General features: G+C 40.8%; 1 protein-coding gene across 7 annotated transcripts in view; it reads right to left on the bottom strand.

Annotated features, from left to right (window-relative positions):
* CADPS (calcium dependent secretion activator) overlaps nt 1-25,539 on the bottom strand; it is a 492,613-nt gene that overhangs the window by 282,803 nt on the left and 184,271 nt on the right. The gene's annotated exons all lie outside the window — the stretch shown is intronic.

Raw genomic sequence — 25,539 nt, 5'->3', positions numbered from 1 at the left:
CAAGGAAGACTAGTTTGGTATGGTGATTAAGATGCTGGCCTGGAAACCAGAAGCCTGCGAGTTCTACTCCCACTTTAGGAATGAAAGCCAGCTGGGTAGATTTGGGCCAGTCATTCTCTCCGATGGCCCAGCCCACCTCACAGGATTGTTGTTGTCAATGGTGAAATTCATTTTTTTTTATTACCGCTTCGGTGGGCATGGCTTGGTGGGTGTGGCAGGGGAAGGATACTGCAAGATCTCCATTCCCTCCCCACTCCTGGGGGAAGTATATTGCAAAATCCCCATTCCCTCCCCACTCTGTGGCCAGCCAGAGGTGGCATTTGCTGGTTCTCTGAACTACTCAAAATTTCCGCTTCTCCAGAACTTGTCAGAACCTGATGAATTTCACCTCTGGTTGTTGTGGAGAAAAGAGGAGGAGAAAAGAATATTAGGTATGTTTGCTGCCTTGAGTGAGTTATAAAGTTAATAAAGCTGAGATTTAAAAAATCTTATACATACATACATACACTTTGTTTCTTTGTTATTTTACCTGACAGAACATATTTTCCTCTATATCTAGTTCTTGAATGTTTAGCAACCATTCATAATTATGATAAATGCTCCCCGAACATTGTCATTCCATACGTTGCAGGAATATCGGAAAAGCTCAGGAGGATCTTCAGCCAACACAACATACCTACATTCTTCAAACCCAAGAATACACTAAGGCAGACTCTTGTCCACACCAAGGATAAAACACCCAGATACAAAGTGGGCAACATGGTATATGCACTACAATGCAGTGATCCATGCGCAGATCTGCACATTGGGGAAACAAAACAACCATTTCATAAATGCATGTCATGACTTAGGAGAACAAACAGATCAGGACTAGATTCAGCAGCCCATCGGCATTTAAAAGGCAAAGGTGACTCTTTTGAAGACAGCAAAGTCCACATTTTGGACAGAGGGGACCTCTGGTTTGAAAGACGGGTCAAAGAGGCCATCTATGTCAATAGTGAACAGCTCTCTCTCAACAGAGGGGAGGGATATGATATCATCTATCTTCAGTCTACAACACAGTCCTATAAGCAGTTCCAAGAAGGCTCCACATCCATTTGCACCACTCAGATGACCAGTGGTGGATTTCTACCAGTTTTACTACTGGTTCACTCTTGCACTCTCTCTCTCTCACACACAATGCTTCTGCACATGCGCAGAAGCATCTGGGTGGGCGGGCGGAGCTGCCCACCGCTGCCACTACCGATTCAGCTGAACCGGGAGCAACCCACAACTCACTAAAAGAATGTAAATGACCAGATGTCTGCAAGGAGTATAAATCCTTCCATCCCTCACCATCCAGTTGGAGCTGAAGAAGCTTCGCGGATGAGAAGCAAAATGTTTTCAAAGTAAAACCAGAAAGTCCACTTGCCTCTTGAAAAAAGCACCATTGGGACAACCATGACCTGGATGACTGAGAATCTCCATAGACATGACTGCGAGTTATGATGTTTTTCCCCAGAAACTAGCATTTACTGCTGCCCATTGTGGACAATGCATTTGCTTAATGACTGCATCATTCATCTAATGACTATTGCAAAAAAGGTTGTAGCGGTTGTACAAATGGGGGTAGTTTTGTGATGATCCACTTAACAAGTGACACAGTTACGACTCAATTACAGTCATAAGTTGAGGACTATCTATATTGTTTTGTTGTAACTTTCAAATAGCAACTATAAATTCTTTTTTAAACATTTAACATCTGAAGACGGATATTTGATGAGAACTATCTTGAATGCATTTGGGTCAATATTAAAGGTTGTGGGGGAAATGACATTGCCATAGGTCTATACTACAGGCCACCCAACCAAGCAGAGGAAGTAGATGAACTTTTTGCTAGTCAGCTCACTAAGATATGTAGGAAGCACACCACAATAGTAATGGGAGATTTTAACTACCCTGACATCAACTGGGAAACAAACTCTGCACCAAGTGGAAGATCCAATAGGTTCCTAACAAACCTAGCAGACAACTTTGTTTCCCAAAAAGTAGAGAAGGGAACAAGGGGATCAGCCATATTGGACTTAATTCTCACTAACAGAGAGGAAATTATAGAAGGTGTTGAAGCCATAGGAACCCTGGGGGCAAGTGACCATGCAATATTGGAATTCAACATTATGCAAGCACAAGTAGTAGAACAAAGTCAAACTAGAGTCTTGGACTTTAAGAAAGCTAATTTCAATAAACGTAGAGAGAGCTTGGGAAAAATTCCATGGATGAGAATCCTCAAGGGGAAAACAACTCAAGGAGCTTAGGAAATTTTGAAAAATGAGATTACAAAAGCCCAGTCTAGCAAAAATACCAATGAAGAAGAAAAATAACAGCTCCCAAAAGAAACCAGCATGGCTGCATAAAGAACTATCTGACAAACTGAAAGACAAAACAGGTAAGTATAAAAAGTGGAAGGAGGGGGACATAACTAAGGCAGAATATCAGCAAATAGCCCGAGCCTGTAAAGATGAAGTGAGGAAAGCTAAGGCTCACAATGAAGAAAGGCTTGCCACAAAAGTAAAAATTAACAAAAAAAGCTTCTTCCAACATGTTAAAAACAAGAAAAAAGTTAAGGAAACAATTGGTCCATTGCTAGGAAAAAGTGGCAAGAAGGTGACAAACAACAGGGAGAAAGCAGAACTATTTAACTCATGTTTTGCATCTGTCTTTACACAAAGGGATAAAACAGTCCAACCTATCAAAAGCAGCACCACAAAAATCAGATTAGGAACACAAATTGAAATAGGGAAGAAAATGGTAAGTGAGCACCTGTCTACCTTAGACGAGTTCAAATCACCAGGACCGGATGGATTACACCCCAGGGTTCTGAAGGAACTAGCAGACGAGATCTCAGAACCACTGAATTATATCTTTCAGAGATCCTGGAACACAGGGGAACTACCAGAGGACTGGAAAAGAGCTGATGTGGTTCCCATCTTCAAAAAAGGGAAAAAATTAGATCCAGGAAACTACAGACCTATCAGCCTGACCTCAATGCCAGGAAAGATTCTGGAAAAAATAATCAAGCAACGAATTTGCGAACACCTAGAAGCAAATAAAGTAATAGCCAAAAGCCAACATGGATTTGTCAAAAACAGATCATGCCAGACTAATCTTATTGCATTCTTTGATAATGTGACAAAATTAGTGGACCAGAGGAATGCCGTCGATATAGTTTACTTGGACTTCAGTAAGGCTTTTGATAAGGTAGACCATAACCTACTACTAGATAAAGTAGAAGAATGTGGGTTAGACAGCATCACCACCAGATGGATTCGTAACTGGCTGACCAACCGCACTCAATGTGTAGTTCTCAATGGAACTGCATCTACATGGAGGGAAGTATGCAGTGGAGTACCCCAAGGCTCTGTTCTAGGCCCAGTACTCTTCAACATCTTCATCAATGATTTGGATGAGGGAATAAATGGGGAACTCATCAAATTTGCAGATGACACCAAGCTGGCAGGAATAGCCAACACTCCAGAAGATAGGCTTAACATACAGAAGGATCTTGACAAACTTGAACATTGGGCACTATCTAATAAAATGAAATTCAATGGTGAAAAGAGTAAGGTTCTACATTTAGGCAACAAAAATGGAATGCACAGCTACAGTATACCTTGCTCAGTAGTAGTAACCGTGAAAGGGATCTTGGAGTCCTAGTGGACAACCATTTAAATATGAGCCAGCAGTGTGCAGCAGCTGCCAAAAAAAGCCAAGACAGTCCTAGGCTGCATCAAGAGAGGGATAGAATCAAGATCACGTGAAGTGTTAATACCACTTTATAAGCCATCCAAGCACGTTCATCGGCATTAGTTTAACATCAGGAACCAGAAAGAGGGTTGCGTATTTTTGAGTATTTTGCAGCGCTTCGCAAGGCCGCAGCGTACTGCGAATTCCGAGACCTGGACGAGCTGATTCTGGCCCACATAATTTGCGGCATGCGGAACATTAACCTGCAGAGGAGGTTACTTGCTAAATCTTTTTTTTTTAAATTTTATTAGTTTTTGAACATTTATAGGGAAAGGTAAAAAGGGTACAAAGAAAATTTGGCAGCTCCCGTGCTAGTGGTAGAAATCCCCCCAAATCTCACAGTTTTTGCAACGTTAAAAACAACATATAAAAGATGAGCATAAACAAAATCTTATTTTACATTATATCATCCATATGTTCAATCATCTCTTTCTTTGTCACTTTCTAGTATATCAACAATTATCATAGTATTTCAAATACATTTATTTTTGTGACCTGAGCCTTTTCGATATTGCTCCCTCCTCCCTGTCTCCAGGTGTAGCCACAGCCCCCCTCCTTCATATCTTGCACATTACTACCTTTTTCTCCACCTCCCCTATTTTCGTCCTCTAAGAGGGAACTATGTTTTTTAATGAAGGCTTCAGCCTCCTCCACTGTATTAATTCTGATTCTGTTTCCCTCCCAAAAAATCAACATTCCCTCTGGCAATGACCATCTAAACCAAACTCCTTTATTGTATAATTTCTTTGATAAGGAGGAATACTTCCTCCTTTTTTCCCTTATTTTTTTTTTGGAATTTGCTTTAGAATGGTGATTTCTTTATCTTTATATTTTAATGGTCCCTCCCTTTGGGCCCCTAGCACTTCATCCCTCGTGGTCCTCCTAATAAACTTAACATGTACCTCTCTTGGAACATTATATGTTCTAGCAAACTCTGAATTAATCCTGTAAACCAGATCCATATCCCACCACAACTGTTCTTTATTTCTCTTAATATATTCTGCTAAAATTGTACTCATAATATCCTTAAGATCTTCATTTTCTTTCTCTGGTAGGTTCTGGAATCTGAGAAAAAAGGACATTCTTTCAAGTTCTATTTTTGTCATAAAATTTTCCAATTCTAAATTTCCCTTCCAGACTGCCTTAACCTCCTCCCCCAATCCAGCTGTGCCCTCCTCCAAACCCCCAATTCTTTGTTTATTTTCTGTTAAATGTTGTTATACAGCTCCGAGTTCATCTTTAAGATCTGCCACCTCTTTTTTCAGCTCATTTTGACCCCTCATAATTTCCCGAAACATTTGGTTAACAGATAGTTCTTTTGAGCTCTCTCCAGTCCCTTCTTGTTGTAACAATGAAGTAATCTTCATCTGCTGCATGCTAGGACTGGAGGTGGCAGAGGGAGGAGCCGAGAATGACTTGCCCGTTGGAGGTTTTTTGGGCTCCATTTATCTGCGTTCAGAGATGATAAGTCTTTTACAAAGAGAATGGCATCAGTGGAGCACGCAGCTGTGTCGGTCCCAGGCGGCAGGCAAATCCAAAAGTAAAAAGTTAGTTCTCCTTCACAGTTCCAAGGCACGAAGGTACACCAGAAAGAGGAAAAGTCAAATAGTCAGAATTAATCAGGAAGACCATGTAATGGGAGAGGTCCAGAGAGCCTTCAGAGGGGCGATTAAGACAATTACCAGAGATTATTTTTCCAAAGGTAGTTTCAAAAGGAAGGCTTCATTTGTAGATATAAAAACAAAGACGGAGGGGCGCCATCTTGGCTCCTTTCGCAGGGAGAAGAACAAGGAGTTCCATAAAGTTTTTTTCTTTTAAGAAAACAGCTCAGCGATCACCTCTTGCAGCTGTGATATCAATCATTCTCAGATAGTTAGTACAAGTGGCAAGTCAGCCTTTATTCTCTCTCCCTTCCACTATAGAGATAGATAGTTCAAATGCCGCTTTGTCCGAGGAGGGGGGTAAAGAGAAAGAAACACCCCCATCTAATCCTCCAGTTTCAAATAGATTGAACAAAAACTTACAATAGTCTGCTGTTTATCTGTTAATGATGATTAAGGAGATTAGGGTGGTTCTCTCCCCACCGGCATTTCAGCCGCTCTTCTTTCGCTTAGCTCTTTCCTCCCAGAGCCTATTCGGTGAAAGGTCAGACAGCCCGCAGCTGTCTCATGCTCTCCCCCCGCTCCCCGGCACCTGGGGCGAGGCTGGAAATACCCCCGCTGGCTGCCGCCGAGTCTGGGGGATTCCAGCAAGCCGCCCTGCGGCAGAAGACCCCTCCAAGGCCCCCTGTGCTTCTGAACGGAGCCCACCAGGGAGACAAGTAGCGGACAATACGTCCGTCACCTACAGGAACCGGAAGTCATTGTTCGTTACTCGCTAAATCTAACTTCACTCTGCAGATCGCACTGGACGAGGCCAGGGCGTCCGAATCAGCCATCAAATCTACTGAGACTCTGCAGTGCCAAAGCTCTCCACAAGATGTGTGAAAGAGTACATGCGTATATCGCGAGGCTGCAGAGCCCGAGAGCTCAGAAGGCAAGGAAGATGACAGCTGCCATATACGCAGTAGCCATGCCCAGCTGACACGCAAATTCAAACCGCGTCTCCCACCTTGCGCTAGCTGCGGAGGAGACCATGTCAGATCAGCTTGCCATTTCCTCAGTGCAACCTGCCAGCGCTGCGAGCGAAAGGGGCACATCGCCAAGGTGTGCCGGAGCAAATTCCCTGCCACTGCCTGGCAGCCTAGAAGCACACCAAACCACTAACAGAGGGCCACCTAGGGGCCTGGCAGAAGCCACCACGACACTCAGAGGGTGACAATAGAGTCACCTACCACACATCAATCGGCCAAGTCCACATCAGGCGGCCAAAAAAGCTGAAGGCCACAGTCTGCATCGAGGACTCTCCATGTGAGATGGAGATCGACACCGGGTCATCACTGACCATCAGGCTGTGGTCAGTGGCTAAAGCAGGCTATCCCTAGCCTAAAGAAGCAGCATCTTCGCACCCCTGACATCTGCCTACGAGATTACCAGGGAAACCGGGTCCCCATCATGGGCCAAGGTACCTTCCAGGTGAAGTTCAAGCAGTTCAGCAGGAAACTCCCAGTGACAGTGTCAGCGGCTACCTGCAGAGCCTCCTAGGGCTAGATTGGTTCCAAGCCCTGGGCCTAGAGGTGAACGGTATCAACGCCTTGAAAGACAAGGGCGCTGAAGCCATCTTTAAGGAGTTCGAGGACGTCTTCGGGACTCTAATTTCCTTTAGTTTGGACACCAACATAGCCCCAATAAGGCTAAAACCCAGGAGAGTACCTTTTGCTCTCCGCCCCAAAATTGACAGGGAAATTAACAAGCTCCTAGGCCAGGGAATCCTAGAGCCGGTCGATCACGCACGCTGGGAGACCCCTATATTGACACCTGTCAAATCTGACAGCGAAATTCTTCACTGGATTGTTCTCACTTGTTGTACTTAATAAAGAGCTGTTGTTACCATTAAGCCTGTTTGTGCCTATCCATTACCCAATCTAACAGAGTCCGAAGATGTCTCCGTGGTCATGTGCTGGCATGACTAAATGCCAAAGATGCACAGAACGCTGTTACTTTCCCACCAAATGTGGTCCCTATTTTTTCTACTTGCATTTTTACATGCTTTTGAATTGCTAGGTTGGCAGAAGCTGGGACAAGTAATGGGAGCTTACTCCATTACACGGTCCTAGAGATTCGAACCACCGAACTGCTGACCTTTCTGATTGATAAGCTCAAGCATCTTAGCCACTGAGCCACCGCGTCCCCAAATTAATCACATTAATCAGGCTCTATTGAAAGATGTAAATCAGGTTACCTCCTAACTGTCACTTTGCCAAGATTTTGTTCATCTAAAACACATGAGGGCAAGCTATTGAAGTCTTTTTAATCTTTCAGAAAAGAAAGGCAATTATCATTTAAGCCTTTATTTTTCTTCTCCAGGCGAAAAGAAAAAAAAATCAATTGAGTTTGCAAAGTTCACAAAGACCTTTACTCAATAAAAATAGATGTACTTTGATGTCTGTATTTGGTTGGGATCGGTGTACATCTTGCTCTGACAAAGAAACATAGCTGAAAATACTCTTAGGGCAAGTCTGAATTTTTTTGCTTGCAAATGCAAAATTAAAGGCATAGTTCTGTGCTTTGCCTTCAAAATTCAGATAACCGGTATATAGAAGCATATGAGACTGTGTAAGTGGTTTATTCTTTATGAACTGGCTTATCTCCAACTTGGTTTATTAGTAGGGCAAGGAGGATAGATAGAGCTTGAGATATAGTCTGCCTGCTTACAGGGCTTTCCTTTTCCTAGCAGAAGGCGTCACTCTTCAGCTATTTTCTCCCTTTGCTCTTTCTATACATTTTTTGGCCATCTGATTAATTCCTCTTCCTTCTCTTCAAAAGTTCAATTATAGGACATTGTTATTGTCAGTTGCGAAGTCGTGTCTGACCCATTGCAACCCCATAGACAACGTTCCTTCAGGCCTTCCTATCCTCTACCATCCCCTGGAGTCTATTTAAGCTCACGCCTACTGCTTCTGTGACTCCATCCAGCTACCTCATTCTCTGTCGACCCCTTCTTCTCTTGCCTCTCAATCTTTCCCAGATGATTTTGGGGAAAATGTATCATTCTTTTTTAGCACAAAATATGATTACAGTATTACAATACTTTCTACCCAAATATACGGTAGGTAGTCCTCGACTTACAATAGTTCATTTGGTGACCATTCAAAGTTACAATGGCACTGGTAAAAGTGACTTATGACCATTTTTTACACTTATGATCTTGGTAGCAGCCCCATGATCATGTGATCAAAATTCAGATGTTTGGCAACTAGTTCATACTTATGACCGTTGCTGTGTCCACAGGTCATGTGATCATCTTTTGCAACTTTTCAATCAGCAAAATCAATGGGAAGCCAGATTCACTTAACAACCGTGTTGCTAATTTATCAACTGCAGCAACTCTCTTAACAAAGGAGGCAAGGAAGTTCATAAAATCAAAACTCACTTAACAACAACAATGTGGGGTTCAATGTTGGTCATAGGGCGAGGACAATCTATAATACATGAGACTGTCCAAAATGACTTCCCATCTCTTGTCCAAACATTGAAGTTCAGGGTCTAAAATTAGTTAGCTGCCCCATTATATGGAGCCAAACTCCCCCCGCCTTCTAAAAGCTGATCTTTAAGGCTTGAGTCTAATTTCACCTGTCATATTATTTCAACAGTCTTGTACAACTAGCCTTTAGCGTTCAATAATGCAGGCTATGTTAAGTGCAAATGTACTGTCTGATTGAATGCTTGGTATTCTAATATTACATTTTTAAAGCATGTCTTTCTGAGATAGCAGAGCACTTTGTTAGCAAGTGACCTTTTGTAAACATTGTGAATAAATACATATTAATTGCTTTATAAGCATCTTGAACATGTGCCCTGTATGCTGCACGTACCTACTAGGTTTGTGGGGTGCAGGCAAAGGTGCACTGATTTGCAAGAAGATCTCTCCATTAGAGATCCTACTGTGTGTAGAATAGCATGAGTGTCAACCTCTATCTCGCATGCTTGCTATCAGCTGCCATAGTAATGGAGAGGGAGGAGTCTCATGGTATTTGGGATGGGAAACGTGCTCGTGGAGACATCTCGATAAAAGGAGTTTTGTTCTCACCATCTTCTGTGCATGCTGAAAGCTCGTGTTTGGGTTTGGTCAAGGCCAACCATCTCTGCATACCAACTGAATGAGGCCACCTGAAGATGCAACTCACATGACAACTTTGGAGGTTGGAGATTGGACATTGGGCTGGGATAACTGTGGGGAGGGATTTGAGTAAACATTTGATATGTACAAGCTTGCACTTTTTTGCCTCAGATCTTGCTTCACTTTCACTGTTTTCATTTCATATCCAGTAAAAGTACCTTTTCTCTAAATAAATGGAGTTGGGGATTTCCTTTCTTGGATGTTGAATGAGGCACGCTTGACAATGAGTAATTGCCAGCCCTTCAAGGTAGTCCATAGTACCCTTCAGAGGTGGGATTCACTTACCTTCCCTATTAGTTCGCAAATGTGAGCGTGAGTACACACCGCCTTCTGGCATTGAGCAGTGCTCGTGGATTATGTTGGGGCAGATGGGCAGAGCCTCCCACAGCAATCGCTACCGGTTCGCCCAAACTGGAGAGAATCAGCTGAATACCACCTCTGGTACACTTATTGTAAGACTACAGTAGCAGATTCTCCCAAATCTGAAAGCATTTTCTTCCTCCATAGCCTTTACCTCCTGGAGAATAAGGGAGGGCTTTTTCTGTGATGCTTTCTCCATCCCCATTCCTGCCTGTGGGCTGAGATATCCCTTATCTGACTGTACCCTGGCTGTGACTCTTCTTCCTGTCTCCGGAGGTTATTGTCACAGCTTGTCAGAGTAGGCTTGGGGCAACACTGGGTTTTGGTTGTACTTGTGGCATACTAGCCAAAACATGCTAAAAACTGACTGGTAATATCCTTATGTGGAAACATAGAAAATTGATAGCAGAAAAAAGACCCAATGGTCCATCAAGTCTGCCCTTTGAGTTTTTGTCTTGTTTTTTTTTTAATTAATTAATTGTTTTATTTATTATTTAGTTTTTTAAAATTTTTCAACTGGCAGATAACCCTGCATTACCCAGGTATTTATTTATCCTAATCCATACATTTGTCCTCAAAAATAATCCTGGACCAAACATAATTTCCAATGTTGGATTTTCCCCCTTTACCAGAGGGAGCCCCCTTGTGGAGTACTGTGAAACCGTTAACATGGCAATACAGCTGTACAGTAGAAGCCATTTTATGGCAGTATGGTAGAAGCCATTTTAAGGCACAACAGGCTGTATCTTAACAGAACACACACCCTGAGGGGTGCTAGGGGTGCCTTACCCCCCAAAGTATTTGTTTTCAGAGAGTAAATCATCTGTGTACCAAGTTTGAAATTGCTTGAGGCATTCCAGAGTTAAGCTGGAGCACCCATACTGATAGCCCCATTTATATATACAGGTGAAACTCAAAAAATTAGGATATTGTGCAAAAGTTCATTTGTTTCAGTAATGCAACTTAAAAGGTGAAACTAATATATGAGATAGACTCATTACATGCAAAGCAAGATAGTTCAAGCCGTTATTTGTCATAATTGTGATTATTATGGCTTACAGCTCATGAAAAACCCAAATCCACAATCTCAGAAAATTAGAATATTGTGAAAAGGTGCAATAGTCTAGGCTCAAAGTGTCCCACTTTAATCAGCTAATTAAGCCATAACACCTGCAAAGAGTTCCTGAGCCTTTAAATGGTCTCTCAGTCTGGTTCAGTAGGAATCACAATCATGGGAAAGACGGCTGACCTGACAGTTGTGCAGAAAACCATCATTGACACCCTCCATAAGGAGGGAAAGCCTCAAACGGTAATTGCAAAAGAAGTTGGATGTTCCCAAAGTGCTGCATCAAAGCACATTAATAGAAAATTATGTGGAAGGGAAAAGTGTGAAAGAAAAAGGTGCACAAGCAGCAGGGATGACCGCAGCCTGGAGAGGATTGTCAGGAAAAGGCCATTCAAAAATGTTGGGGACTTTCACAAGGAGTGGACTGAGGCTGGAGTCAGTGCATCAAGAGCCACCACACACAGACGGATCCTGGACATGGGCTTCAAATGTCGTATTCCTCTTGTCAAGCCACTCCTGAACAACAAACAACGTCTGAAGTGTCTTACCGGGGCTAAAGAAAAACAGACCTGGTCTATTGCTCAGTGGTCCAAAGTCCTCTTTTCTGATGAGAGCCACTTTTGCATCTCATTTGGAAACCAAGGACCCCGAGTATGGAGGAAGAATGAGAGGCACACACTGAAAGATGCTTGAAGTCCAGTGTGAAGTTTCCACAGTCTGTGTTGATTTGTGGAGCCATGTCATCTGCTGGTGGAGCCATGTCATCTGCTGGTGTTGGTGCTTCATTAAGTCCAGGGTCAATGCAGCTGTCTACCAGGAAATTTTGGAGCACTTCAAGTTTCCTTCCGCAGACGAGCTTTATGGGGATGCTGACTTCATTTTCCAGCAGGACGTGGCACCTGCCCACACTGCCAAAAGCACCAAAACCTGGTTCAATGACTGTGGGATTACTGTGCTTGATTGACCAGCAAACTCACCTGACCTGAACCCCACAGGTAATCTATGGGGCATTGCCAAGAGAAAGATGAGAGACATGAGACAGAACAATGCAGAAGAGCTGAAGGCCGCTATTGAAGCATCCTGGTCTTCCATAACACCTCAGCAGTGCCACAGGCAGATAGCTTCCATGCCACGCCGCACTGAGGCAGTAATTGTTGCAAAAAGGGTTCCAAACCAAGTACTGAGTACATATGCATGCTTATACTTTTCAGAGGTCCGATATTGTTCTATATACAATCCTTGTTTTATTGATTGCATGCAATATTTTAATTTTCTGAGATTGTGGATTTGGGTTTTTCATGAGCTGTAAGCCATAATAATCACAATTATGACAAATAACGGCTTGAACTATCTTGCTTTGCATGTAATGAGTCTATCTCATATATTAGTTTCACCTTTTAAGTTGCATTACTGAAATAAATGAACTTTTGCACGATATTCTAATTTTTCGAGTTTCACCTGTATATAGATAGATTTTTGTCAAAGGATAGTCATGTGTTCATCCCAAGCATGTTTAAACTCACTTGCTGATGATTGATGCCTTACCTCTTCTGGAAGTTGATTCCAAGCTTCTGGACTACTACTCTTTCTGTGATGTAATATTAACCTAACTTTTGAACTTATCTCCTTTACCTTTAAAAGAGAATGCTAGAGGTGGCCCAGTGCTACCTAGAATGCATTTATCTTATTAAAAGAAAGATTATGTGGAAATGTTGATGGATTGCATCCTATGCTCTGGACTATTCAGCCTTTTGAAAAATGACTTGGCTAAGTCAGTGGAGGAAACACTTCAAAAGTTTCTGCATGTCACAAAGCTGGGAGGAGAGGTTAATGCTTTAAATAAAAGGGGGAAGATCCGAAAAGGTCTAGATAGGCTTGAGCAGTGGGCAGAAGTGAATAGGATGGAATTTGTTGCAGAGAAATGCAAGGAAAAATGTAAGACACAAGAACAGGATGGGTGAAGCCTAGCTTGGCAGCAGAATACACGGAAGGGATCTGGGTGTTCTTGTGAACTATGAGCTTAGGATGTACTACCAGTGTGATGCAGCTGCTAACAATGCAAAAGCTATCTTGGGATGCATTAACCATAGCACAGAGTCCAGATTGCAGGAAGTCATCGTTCCACTCGATTCTGCTCATTTGGAATATTGTGTCCAAGACAGTTAAAAAAAAAAAGACAATGATAAACTGAAGCAGGTGCAGAAGACAATGGCCAAGGTAGTGAACTGCCTTGGTACCCTATGAAGAACAGTTGAAGGATCATATATTTTTTGCATCCTTAAAAAAAATGACTGAGAGGAGATGAAGCAATCTCCAAATATCTGAAGGGTTTTCACAGAGAAGAAGGGTTGTCTGTTGGTCCAGGTTCAAGCAAGACATCACAAGAGGAATTTACTGACAGTAGAATTTGCCCTGGATGTGATGGGTTTATCTTTTGCAAAAGGTCTTCAGACAGAGCCTGGAGGGTCATCAGAATCGATACTGAACAGAGGTTGGAACAGATGACCTCTAATGACCTTACCAATTCCATGATTCTATGATGCAGCCATGTTGGACTGTAGAAGTCAATATTGTGGTGATAATCTGGACATATGGAAGCTTGTGAGGTGGTAAACACCATGAATGAAATGAAAGAAAGAAAGAAAATAGATACCTTGTGCATTTGTGAGAATAAGAGAGAGAACACAATAGAATACATGCAATCATATTGAGCTATTTTATCTATTTATTTAACTCCATAGATTTTAATCAACACTCAGCTCCAGCTTACTGTGAGCACTTTACATAATATAATATTTACATAATTAAAGCCCAGAATAATGAAAGATATTTGCATGGAAATGAATGCGTATATTTAATTTTAAATGTAAAAGAATGTCTGTTTGTCTGACTGACTGATTGACTCTCTACCTTTGATATAATCTCAATGTTTATGTTTGAAAATAAAAATCCATAGATGGATGATACTGTATAGTGGCAAGTTATGTTTCAGTGAATTAGGATAATGGCAGATCCACTTCCCAGTTCTGAGGAAAAAAATGTTCTGAATAAGTGCAATCTTGGGGAAATTATACTAATATGTGATGTTGATAAGTGAATGGGAAAAAGATTGGAGTACAAAAAAACATTTGGGCTCTTTGGGTACCCATGAATGAATGACAAGAGAGATAGTGGAGAGTTTTTAAAGGAAAATAACCATTTGTTCAAACATACTGTATAGTTTAGGCATAGATTTATTTATAAGTACCCATGGAGAAGGAATAAACTGAAAAACATTGTTGATTTGTTTACGATGAAAAACTGAGAGTATTAGTGAAGGATACAAGAGTAGTGAGAGGTTCTGAAGGTGGTAGAAACCATTATTTGGTATAGGCGAGAGAGGATTTGAGAAAAATAGATGTGGAAGAAAGGAAGTTAGAGTGAAAGTACAAAGACTGCAGAAACAGAAAGAATGGGGAAGTACAGAATAGATTGGGGGCAGGAATGTGCCCAGGTAGTCCTCAACATATGGCCACAATTGAGACCAAAATTTCCATTGCAAGGCAGTGGTCAAATGAGATTTGCCCCATTTTATGACCTTTTAAGCTACAGTTGTTAAGTGAATTGTGTGGTCCTTAAGCAAATCTGGTTTTCCCCCATTGTCTTTGCATGTCAGAAAGTGACTGAAGGTTACAAATAGTTGATCACATGCCCCCCAGGACTGTGCAGTTGTCCTAAATACCTATCAGTTGCTAAGCGGCCAAATTTTGATCATGTGACCATGGGGTTGCGAAAAATGGATATCGGTCACTGTTTTCGGTGCCCTTCTAACTTTGAATGGTCACTAAACAAAGGGTTGTAAGCCAAGGACTACTTGAAGTTAACGTAGCAGAAAATGCAGCGCTGGGGCTTGAGAACCTGAATTATCCTAGTGACTGTTAGATTACATGAAGTTTGGATCTGAAAATTAATTAGTCAGAGACCAAAATAATAGTGTTTTGAAAGGGGAAATGGAACAAATTACAAGTTTCATTTTCATTTTAGGAAATTTATATTGCCGCCTTTTCGCACATGGCAACTCAAGGCGGCTTACAGGAATAGAAAAACCTCGTATATAAAACAATAAAACTAATAAAAGAGAATAATCACCTAAAATTAATATAATAACACAATAACCTCCCACCTCAATGACAACACATCACTTCTTTATATGATTTTTTTTTAAAAAAAGCAATCCTGTTTATTTGTTTTCTGGTAGGCTTTTGCCAGAGTATGCCAGAAAGATTCTTAATATGGGTTGCAATTAAAATAAGTACCAGGTAATGAGTACTATGTGAGCTAAATAAGTACAACAAAACAAAAAGCAAGTGAAGGACATTGTGTTTGTGATACTAAGTCCTCTCTTTTAATAGCCCACTTCTTCTTTTTTTCCAGCCAGCTGTCTACTTGCATTATTCCCTCATGCGTGCCCTCAAGATAAATTATACAGCAAGACTCACAGAAGGCAACGCACAAGGAAATCCTTGGGAAATTTACTGTAGCTCCTCTTCTTAACAGAACTGGCATTTATTGGCTGGTTTACCAACAGGTTCTTGCCGCCAATGGCATGAATTTTCATTCTGAAAAGCACAAAGTAACTCAAGTGTAGTTTTTACTATGGTGCAGTAAATAATGAAATACTCTCTTTTGAAATTCTTTCCTCTGCTTTTTCCCAACACTCGTTCGTTATACATTACAGGGGACCATTCTGAATAATGCCACAGATCTGTATTCACTTTATCTATACCACATTAAAAGGAAAGTTGGAAAAATATAAGAATCTAAACACTATCTTACTAAGAAGGACATTGCTCAACTACCATATTTTTTGGAGTATAAAACACACCTTTTCTCTTCCAAAAAGAGGGTGAAAATCTGGGTGCATCTTATACACTGAATACACGAGCCATTTAATGGGCTCCATCCTGCTTACTACAAACCGAAAACTAAAAGATGTGCAAAGGCTGGTAAAAAGGAAATGGTACTGTATGTAAATATTTTTCCAAGCAAGCAAAAATGGCTGTTTATCAGACTGTGTGTCAGGATTCCAAGTAATATACCCACAGCAAACAGAACTCCGAGGCAGGTAGATTCCTTAAAGAACAGTTTTATTGGATACATGATATTGTAATGGACTGGTAAAAATTGACTCTAATGGTTCCTGCTGTTTTCATCTATTAGTAAAAGTTTCCCCCTCTCTTCCCAAAAATCAGTCACATGGTTCAATCAAAGTGCTGTCTGGTTGCTTGGTAACTTCACTCCTCCTCTCTCCAGCCACCTGTGGGAATGTCCTTGGTTCCCAGAGGGAACTATTTTGTTTTGGCTACAAACCTCTCCAGCTATCTCTACTCCCCCCCTCCCTAACCCTCATCTCCTTTGTGACAACACTGAAGCCTCAAAGATGGCCTCAGTCATGCCAGCTTCAGAGTTGACACTGTGCTTATTTCAGACCACCAGGAAGAACTGATCCAGAATGCAGTGGTATATCCAGATCCATGTTAAACCACTTTGGCTGAACTGCACTGACTCCCCGTTGCATCCCATATACAATTCAAAGGGCTGGTTATCACTTTTAAAGTCCCCCAATGTTGAGGGGATTTAATATCAGATCCCACCTCTCTTGTTCATCCTACTCCCTCCATCTCCAACTTTTAGCTGTTGTATTTCCTATTTTTATACTTTCGTAGTATTTTATTTATATAGTTTCATTTTTTAAAATATTGTGAGCTGCCTAAAATTACCCTGTGTTAAGATGGTTGCCAATAAATTGAGGGAGGGAGGAAGGAAGGAAGGAAGGAAGGAATGGAAGGAAGGAAGGAAGGAAGGAAGGAAGGAAGGAAGGAAGAAAGGAAGGAAAGGTGGAGAAGCCTCAGGTCATTTCCTATGATTTGATGAAATTGTGGAGGTGCACCTTCTTGTCCCAGGCCTATGGAAAAGCCTCCCACAGGAGATTCATGATGCTCTAATGCTTTAGCCTTCTGGACGGTCCAGAATTTCAGAACTGGACCAGGATGGAAGTTGAGTCAGGGATCAATAAATATGTTTGGTCTGGTGCCTGGTGGAAAGATTTTGTTCTCTTTTTATCTTGTTCTTTTTATTAAAAACAGCTGCCTAGGGCTTGTGAGCTGCCTTGAATCACGGGTGAGCAAGGCAAACAGGCCAGTTCTTTAAATAAAATAAACAAATAAATGAAAATAGCAGTGCCTAGGGAGTGTGTTTGGGAAAATAGAAGAATATTTTGTATTACACTAAATTCACTAATCCTATCCCTGAAGGTTTTGTGCCGAAAGGACATGCCTATGGTTGGAAGGCTGGAATACTAAGTGAGTGAGCTAGGAGCTTCTCAACCATTATAATCTATAAAGCATAATTAAATATTACATCTGAACAGGGCAGTTATGGCTTATTTATAATTAAAATAAAGGTTTCCCTCTCCCAACCTGCTCATCATCTAGATTTTTAGCTTCTCTATTTCATCCTTCTAATTTTAATTGTATTGCTGTACTCCCCCACCTACTTTTTAGCATATTGTAAGCCACCTGGAGGTACGCGGTGGCTCAGTGGCTAAGATGCTGAGCTTGTCGATCAGAAAGGTCGGCAGTTCAGCAGTTTGAATCCCTAGCGCCACATAAGGGAGTGAGCTCCCGTTACTTGTCCCAACTTCTGCCAACCTAGCAATTCGAAAGCATGTAAAAATGCAAGTAGAAAAATAGGGGCCACTTTGGTGGGAAGGTAACAGCATTCCGTCCACCTTCGGTATTTAGTCATGCTGGCCACATGACCACGGAGACGTCTTTGGACAGCACTGGCTCTTCAGCTTTGAAAAGGAGATGAGTACCGTCACCTAGAATGGGAATGACTAGCACATACACTATATTGCCAAAAGTATTCGCTCACCTGCCTTTACTCGCATATGAACTTACTGTAAGTGACATCCCATTCCTAATCCATAGGGTTCAATACGACGTCGGTCCACCCTTTGCAGCTATAACAGCTTCAACTCTTCTGGGAAGGCTGTCCACAAGGTTCAGGAGTGTGTTTATGGGAATTTTTGACCATTCTTCCAGAAGCGCATTTGTGAGGTCACACACCGATGTTGGACGAGTTTATGTGGCCTACCACTTCGTGGCTGAGTTGCTGTCATTAAACACTTCCACGTTCTTATAATACAGTTGACAGTTGGCTGTGGAATATTTAGGAGCGAGGAAATTTCACGACTGGATTTGTTGCACAGGTGGCATCCTATCACAGTTCCACGCTGGAATTCACTGAGCTCCTGAGAGCGACCCATTCTCTCACAAATGTTGGTAAAAACAGTCTGCATGCCTAGGTACTTGATTTTATACACCTGTGGCCATGGAAGTGATTGGAACACCTGATTCTGATTATTTGGATGGGTGAGCGAATATGTTTGGCAATATAGTGTATGTGGGAGGGGAACCTTTACCTTTACCTAAGCCACCCAGGGTCCCTATATCATACATAAATAAATAAATATAGGGTCAAGAATGAACTGAATTATTATGGTTTAAACACAAAGCCAAATGAATTTGAACAATGTTTAAAGAACAAAAAGACAATATATACATCAGTATGTGACTGTGGGAGAATGGAAGATTCTCCAAAGACAAAGGAGAAATATCGACATATATTAGTTTTAGTTACATTTTTTTTGATCTTATGTCTTTTAATTTTGGGGTTAATTTTTTTTTTGCTCCTTTTCTTCCCTTTATGCTTGATCCAAAAGAGAATTATGTGATAAATATGCACTTGCCGGATACATCATGCAGATCAGTGGTGGGTTTCAAAAATTTTTTAAACCTTTTCTATAGGTGTGGGCTGCTTTGTGGGAGTGGCTTGCTGGCCATGTGACCGGGTGGGAGTGGCTTGACAGCCATGTGACTGGGTGGGAGTGGCTTGCCGGCCATGTGACTGGGTGGGCGTGGCCAACTTGTAAAATGTGTAAAATCACCTAATAATGCTCTTGCTTAGCAACCAAAATGTTGGCTCAGAAACTCTGGCATTTGAAGCACGCAAGTCTTAAAGCTGTCAAGTTACAAGACCATTGCACCCCTAACCCTTTAGAAAAAAAAACCCAGGGGTGTTCAAACTTGACAGCTTTAAGACTCATGGACTTCAACTCCCAGAATTCCTCCTCCAGTCATGTTGGCTCAGGAACTCTGGCACTGAAGCGTGCAAATCTTAAAGCTGTCAAGTTACAAGATCCTTGTACCCCTAACCCTTTAGAAAAAAAACCCAGGGGTGTTCAAACTTGACAGCTTTAAGACTTGTGGACTTCAACTCCCAGAATTCCTCCTCTCGCTCTTCATCTTGATGATGTGCAGACGGGCGGGGGGAGGGAGCTGGAACCGGTTCTAAACGGCCCTGTAGATTTGTGGAACCTCTTCTATAGAAGAGGTTAGAACTGGCAGGAACCCACCCCTGATGCAGATGTGCACCAGTTGCTTTAAAATCTGAAGGCAGACACTGCTGGTCTAGTCTAAAATACCAAACATAAGTTTTTTGGTATTTTAGCCTGTACAAACAAATAGTTAGCAAAATGGACTGCTAAGACATTACTACTTAAAAACATTGCCTTCCCGCGATGTTTACATGGGAGGTTTTAAAAGAGTGTAAACTTTCTCTAAGAACTTGCCTGGTGTTTATTTTGGGATCTCACACTGTACAGATAATTATGGTCTATATCACATTCTATTACATCATGGCAGTGGGCAAGAAAATTACAACGGTGGTGAGAAAAAGCAGCATGTGCTTCTTCCCAAAACTCAAATATTTATTATTGCATATCTGCAATAATAGGAAGATGAAGTGAGATAAAATAGAGCCAGGTTTCTCCGCCAGCTGTCAAGTACCGAAGAAGTCCGTACTTCTTTGCCCAACTTTTGCTGTCAGTAATTTTCTCTTCCAGTCTTTGTTTTCAATGGGATCATGAATCCATTTTGAACCTCTGGCTGTCAGACCATCTTTGCTTGCTCCCCTCTTTTGTGTAAAAGAGACAAGTTCAACTCTGGCATTGCTGACAAAGATTTGGGGAGGGTCCAAGAAGATTGTATACATAGTACTCAACTTACAACCACAATTGAGCCCACTTTTTTGGTTGCAAAGCAAGGCAGCTATTAGGAGATGCCATGGTGCCTCATTTTGTGCCACAGTTGTTAAGCAAATAACTGCATTTGTTAAGTGAATCATGAGGTCATTAAATGCATCTGGCTCCCTGCCCCATTGACTTTGCTTGTCGAAAGCCAATTGGCAAGGTTACAAATAGTGATCATGTAACCCCAGGACATTGCAACTGCCATAAACACATGCCAATTGCCCGGATTTTGATCATGTGAATATGGGGATGTTGCAATAGTCATAAGGGTGAAAAAGGATCAGTGTTGACTATTTCAGTGCTGTCATAACTTTGAATGGTCGTCATCATTTAATGACACCATAATCCCTTGTGGGGTGGAGTCTGGGCAACTAAATGGAGCTAGCAGAGTGTTTAATGGCCGGATGCCCTTTCTGTTGCCAATACAGAGTTTTGTTCAGCATATATATTCTCATTGTGCCCAGGGAGAGAAATATATGCCTCTACCTAGGATCAAACTCACAGCCTCCTGATTGTGAGGTGAGAGCTCCACTGCTAGGCCACTGCACCACTCTTTGAACAGTCAATAAATGAATGGTTGTAAATCAAGGACTACCTTTTGATACCTTTAATGGTATCAAAATTATCCTTCTCCATCACTGCAACACCAATGGAGGGGAAAGAATTGCATATCATACTTGTTAGAATGACTGCTTGCTTGATGTTGTAGATCATTTATTCTTCTAGACTTAAGCCTTTTTATCGGTATTCCGAGATAGGGTCATAAATTTGAAAGGTGAAAAACATCATCAGAAGTTGCAATCTAAATCCTGCATATCAGAGGTCTTTCTTCCTCAAAATCAATACAGGAGTATGTGGTTTACATTTCTTCTCAATGCACTATGCATTGTATGTACTGCTCGATTTAAAATTAAAACATTTAGATTAATCTAGAAGAACTCTGGTTTCAATAACAACCAGGAGACTTTCATGTTTCCCCCACCAGGACTTGCTAGTAATTCAAAATTATGCTACACAATGTATCTCCTTGGCTGGATGAAGTAGTAGACTCCAAGCCATAGTTTGGGTGAAGTTTCAGAGTCAATGATGGAAGATCACTAGATATGGGGGATCCCTAAAACCACTATCCTTCAGTTTCAAAAAGTGGTTTCAGACCTGCACAAAATCCAGGTTCTGGGAAAGCACCTTGAAGGCATTACTTGGGTGGCCTAGAGCACAATTTTTGGATGTGATGCTTTGTGGCCTCAAAGTTGAATTATATCTCTATCTATAACTATCATTTCCGATCTAAGCATTACTGGCTCCTTCCTTAATCCGCACACAAACTCTAGTGGTATAAAATGTCCCATTTGACGTCAATGACTACTTCAGCTTCAACCATAATAATACACGAGCACACAATAGATACAAACTCAAGGTAAACAGTTCCAAAATCAATTGCAGAAAATGCGACTTCAGCAACAGAGTGGTCAATGGCTGGAATGCTCTACCTGATTCCCTTGTTACACCCCCAAACCTCCATAATTTTAACCTTAGACTGTCTACTGTTGACCTCCCCCCATGCGCACCAGCGTGCCTAACGTCCCTGTCCTCATGTCCCCATTTATTCCCATTTACTGTGTTCATATTTATGTTTATACTTAAACCTGTTATCTTTTGCATATTTCACAAACTAACTAACTAAAAATAAATAAATAAATAAAATGATTTCATTTCATTCACAATCTCCCTTTCCAGTCTTCATAACAGCTTATCTCTTCTAACCACATAAGCAATAGAGACAGAAAGGATTTAAAGGGGAGGGGGGGAAATTGGTCCTTAGTTTGGTTGATTCAGAAATTAGACATATACTTTTTTTTCCTAGCAATAATTTATAGTTGTGAGATTTGGACCATAAGGAAAACCGAGCACCGAAGAACTGGTGCTTTTGAATGGTGGTGTTGGAGAACACTGCAAGGAAATCACATCAGTCAATCCCAAAGGAAATCAACCCTGACTGTTCTTTGGAAGGACAGATACTGAAGTTGAAGCTCAAATATTTTGGCCACCTAAGGGGAAGAGAGACTCATTGGAAAGGACCATGATGTTGGGAAAGATGGAAGGCAAAAGGAGAAAGGGAAGGCAGAGGATGAGATGGTTAGATAGTGTCATTGACACAATGAACATGAAGTGGGCAAACTTCAGGAGGAGTGGAGGAGGAGGGGGAAAATGGCATGCTGTGGACCATGGGTCATGACAAGGTCGGATATGACTTAGCGACTGGACAACACTTCTTTTCTTTTTAAGGAATGGTTATGGCTATATCCAGCTCTCCGAAACGCTGGAAGTGAAATCAGCAACAATTTTTGTAGTGAAGCAATCCAGTGATTCGGATAGTTTAACACCTGTCATTGCTGAATATTTTTATTGTGTTCTCCACATTCATTTGGGGGAATGAGTAGAGTTTCTTGTTTGTTTGGGGAGGGGGGTTTGGCATGAAAATTAGATCACAATGATCCACCAGGTGTATTACTGCTGATGTTATGCTGCTACTATTATCATTGGAAAGGAAGTGCCATAACCTAATTCTGGAAGCGTCTGCCTTTGACTGTGACATAAGAGAAATCATTAAAGTTGAATTAGACTATAAATCCCATATGGTGATGAGGAATATTTTGCATTGTACTTGACATATTTTTCTAGTGAGTTATATTCCCTAACTTATTATGTTCAAATGAGAACAGTTGATAATAATCACAACACATAGCTCATTATTGGCTAGATTTGCATTATCCTTTTCCTCCAAGTCATTCAGTGCAGCATACATTGCTATTGCATCTTATTTTTGCAACAAGTTTTGTAAATCCTGGGATAAGCACGCTGGCATTAAGTGGAGCCAGCTTCAATTTGTCACAAGAAAACGAAGTTGATCTCTTTCTTTGTCCAGGTTACTAAGTTACTAAGATCACAGGAATATCATAAACATGATTTCCTAGACCTCAGCAAATCTTTGATGGTACCTCAGAATATGTTTCTTAACATATGGTGAAATAAGATAATGCTACTGTTAGCCCAATTCATGGTTGGTTGGATGGATGAAAAAAAAAGGTTCCATTTATTAATGGAATGCTATATGGTTTTGTCCTGGGCCTTGTGCTTCTTCAATATTTTCATTTATGACTTGAACTGAGTTTTTGAGCAGGCTCTCATCAAGTTTGCAGATGACTTAAAATTGGAAGGTGCAAAGGTAAAAAGCAAATGCTACCTTTGGGTACGTTAACAGGAGCATACAGTCCAGATCACAGGAAGTAATTGTCCCATTCTATTCTATCCTGGTCAGAACACATTTGGAATATTATGTCCAATTCTGGGCACCAATTTTTTTTAAAAAAGAACAGTAACAAATAGGAGCAATGGAAGAAAATACTCTATGAACTCCTTGGTGCCCTTTGAGCTTGGACATTTGCTTGTATATGTTTCATTGCCTGACTAGGTAACAATACTACCAAATATGGGTTTTGCTCCCTATTTATTTATTATACAGTAGCTTGTCCTGCCAGTGTGGAGTGAGGGTATGATTTTCTATAATCAAGTCGATAAGAGCATTGTTTTCTGCTTGATTGTTTGTCTGGCATTAAGTTCTGCTAATAATAATAATAATAATAATAATAATAATAATAATAATAATAATAATAATAATAATAATAATAATAATAATAATACTTTAATTTATAGACCGCGCCCTTTCCTAAACAAGTCTCGGTGCGGTGTACAGTCCTATTAAAAACAATGTGGATACAAAAATATAGATATACATAAATACATAGTTATCTGTGTGTTGATTGCTGGAGAAGATGTGTTCTGGTCTTTTTGTTTCTTTCTTAGCATTTTTACTGTTTCTTTTGTATGGTCTATAAATGTGATTTATCTCTATGTGTCTATTGATAGCTGATTTGCCTGAATTCCAAGCTTCCAGGAATTCCCCAGCATTTTAGGGGTGAGGAATTTGATGTTGTGGGTTTAAAGAGTTTTCATTGTGTCTTCAGATTGCTAGTTGGTGTTCATGGATGTGCCACACTCCTGCTGGCTGCTCTATACAGTGGCTGAAAAAGTCCTTATGACTGTTGTAAAGGAGGAGGAACACCCAAACTATTAGAGCTGTCAACCAGTGGAATCTACTGCTATATGTCCTGGTCTGTTTTCCTTTATTAGAGGTTTTTAAACAGAAGCTAGATAGTCATCTTTTAAGAGATACTTTAGTGGATTCTGCACTAAACAGATGGTTGGATTAGATGACCTCTACATTCTATGATTCCATGGTCAGTCAGGATTACAGTACATTGAAGTTATATAACAGAGATCTAAAAGTAGAACGTTATTTAATTCTCAGCCTCTCTTCATTGGGGATCTCCATTAGCTATGAATCAATTCATAATTCTTTTTATTAACTTTCCAAATCATGCTCTCTTTATGATCGCTTCTAGCTTCAGGGGAGGAGGAAATTCAGCCTTCAGATATTTTGTCTGAAATAGTGCTTCCTTTGATGACAGTTCTCTATAAAGCATTTTTATAAGATAGCTTGGGTTTGTTGTAAATGCCATCTTATATTTTATCCATCTCCAGAGACAAATTGTTCTATCTAGTAAATGCTTGCACCATGCAGTGCATTTTGGAAAGTTGCAAGTATAGCCTAGCATCGCTATTTCAGTTCCCAGTTTGACTTGCTAGAAATATTGGGTTGCTATTATGGATTAGACCACACAATTTATCCATATAGCTATTTCTGAACCTGCAAACTGATTGGTTGCCCAGAAAATGTTTCCCTCCTAACACAAGTGTCTGTATCCTCACAGAGATGAATCTGTTGGTGAATTTAGCCCCTGTTCCACCTGCGTGATTACTCTTAAAACATCGTTCCAGTATAAGGAGTAATTCAGCATTCAGAAATATTAAATTTGTAAGGGTTTAATACCTTGACTTTTTAAAAAAGAGTCAAGCTGGGAATTTATAAAGCTTGATTTAAGCTCTGCCTTTTTTGTGGATTAAATTGTAGCTGGCATTTGACTTTTTGCATGCCCCCAATGGTATTAAAAAGTCTTCTCTTACCATCTATGTTCACTGTATTTTCAGTAGCCAAAGTTATGCAAAATTCTGTGGTTACAATTATTTCCTTGCTTTCATAATTTAGTGATGGTTAAGGTGTTAATTGAGGTTAATGACATGCCCTGCAAATAATTAGCAGCTATATTTGGTGTTTTCTAGCTATATTTGGAGTTCTGCTTGAACATTATATATTGGTTTTCCAAGGGAGAAGAAGGAGGAGGAGGAGGAGGAGGAGGAGGAGGAGGAGGAGGAGGAGGAGGAAGGAGGAGGAGGAGAAGAAGAAGAAGAAGAAGAAGAAGAAGAAGAAGAAGAAGAAGAAGAAGAAGAAGAAGAAGAA

This window comes from Natrix helvetica, assembly GCF_964273705.1.
Source record: "Natrix helvetica genome assembly, chromosome: 1".
Lineage (NCBI taxonomy): Eukaryota > Metazoa > Chordata > Lepidosauria > Squamata > Natricidae > Natrix > Natrix helvetica.
The sequence above is the reverse complement of the archived record's forward strand: the minus strand, read 5'-3'. Positions and strand labels throughout refer to the sequence as shown.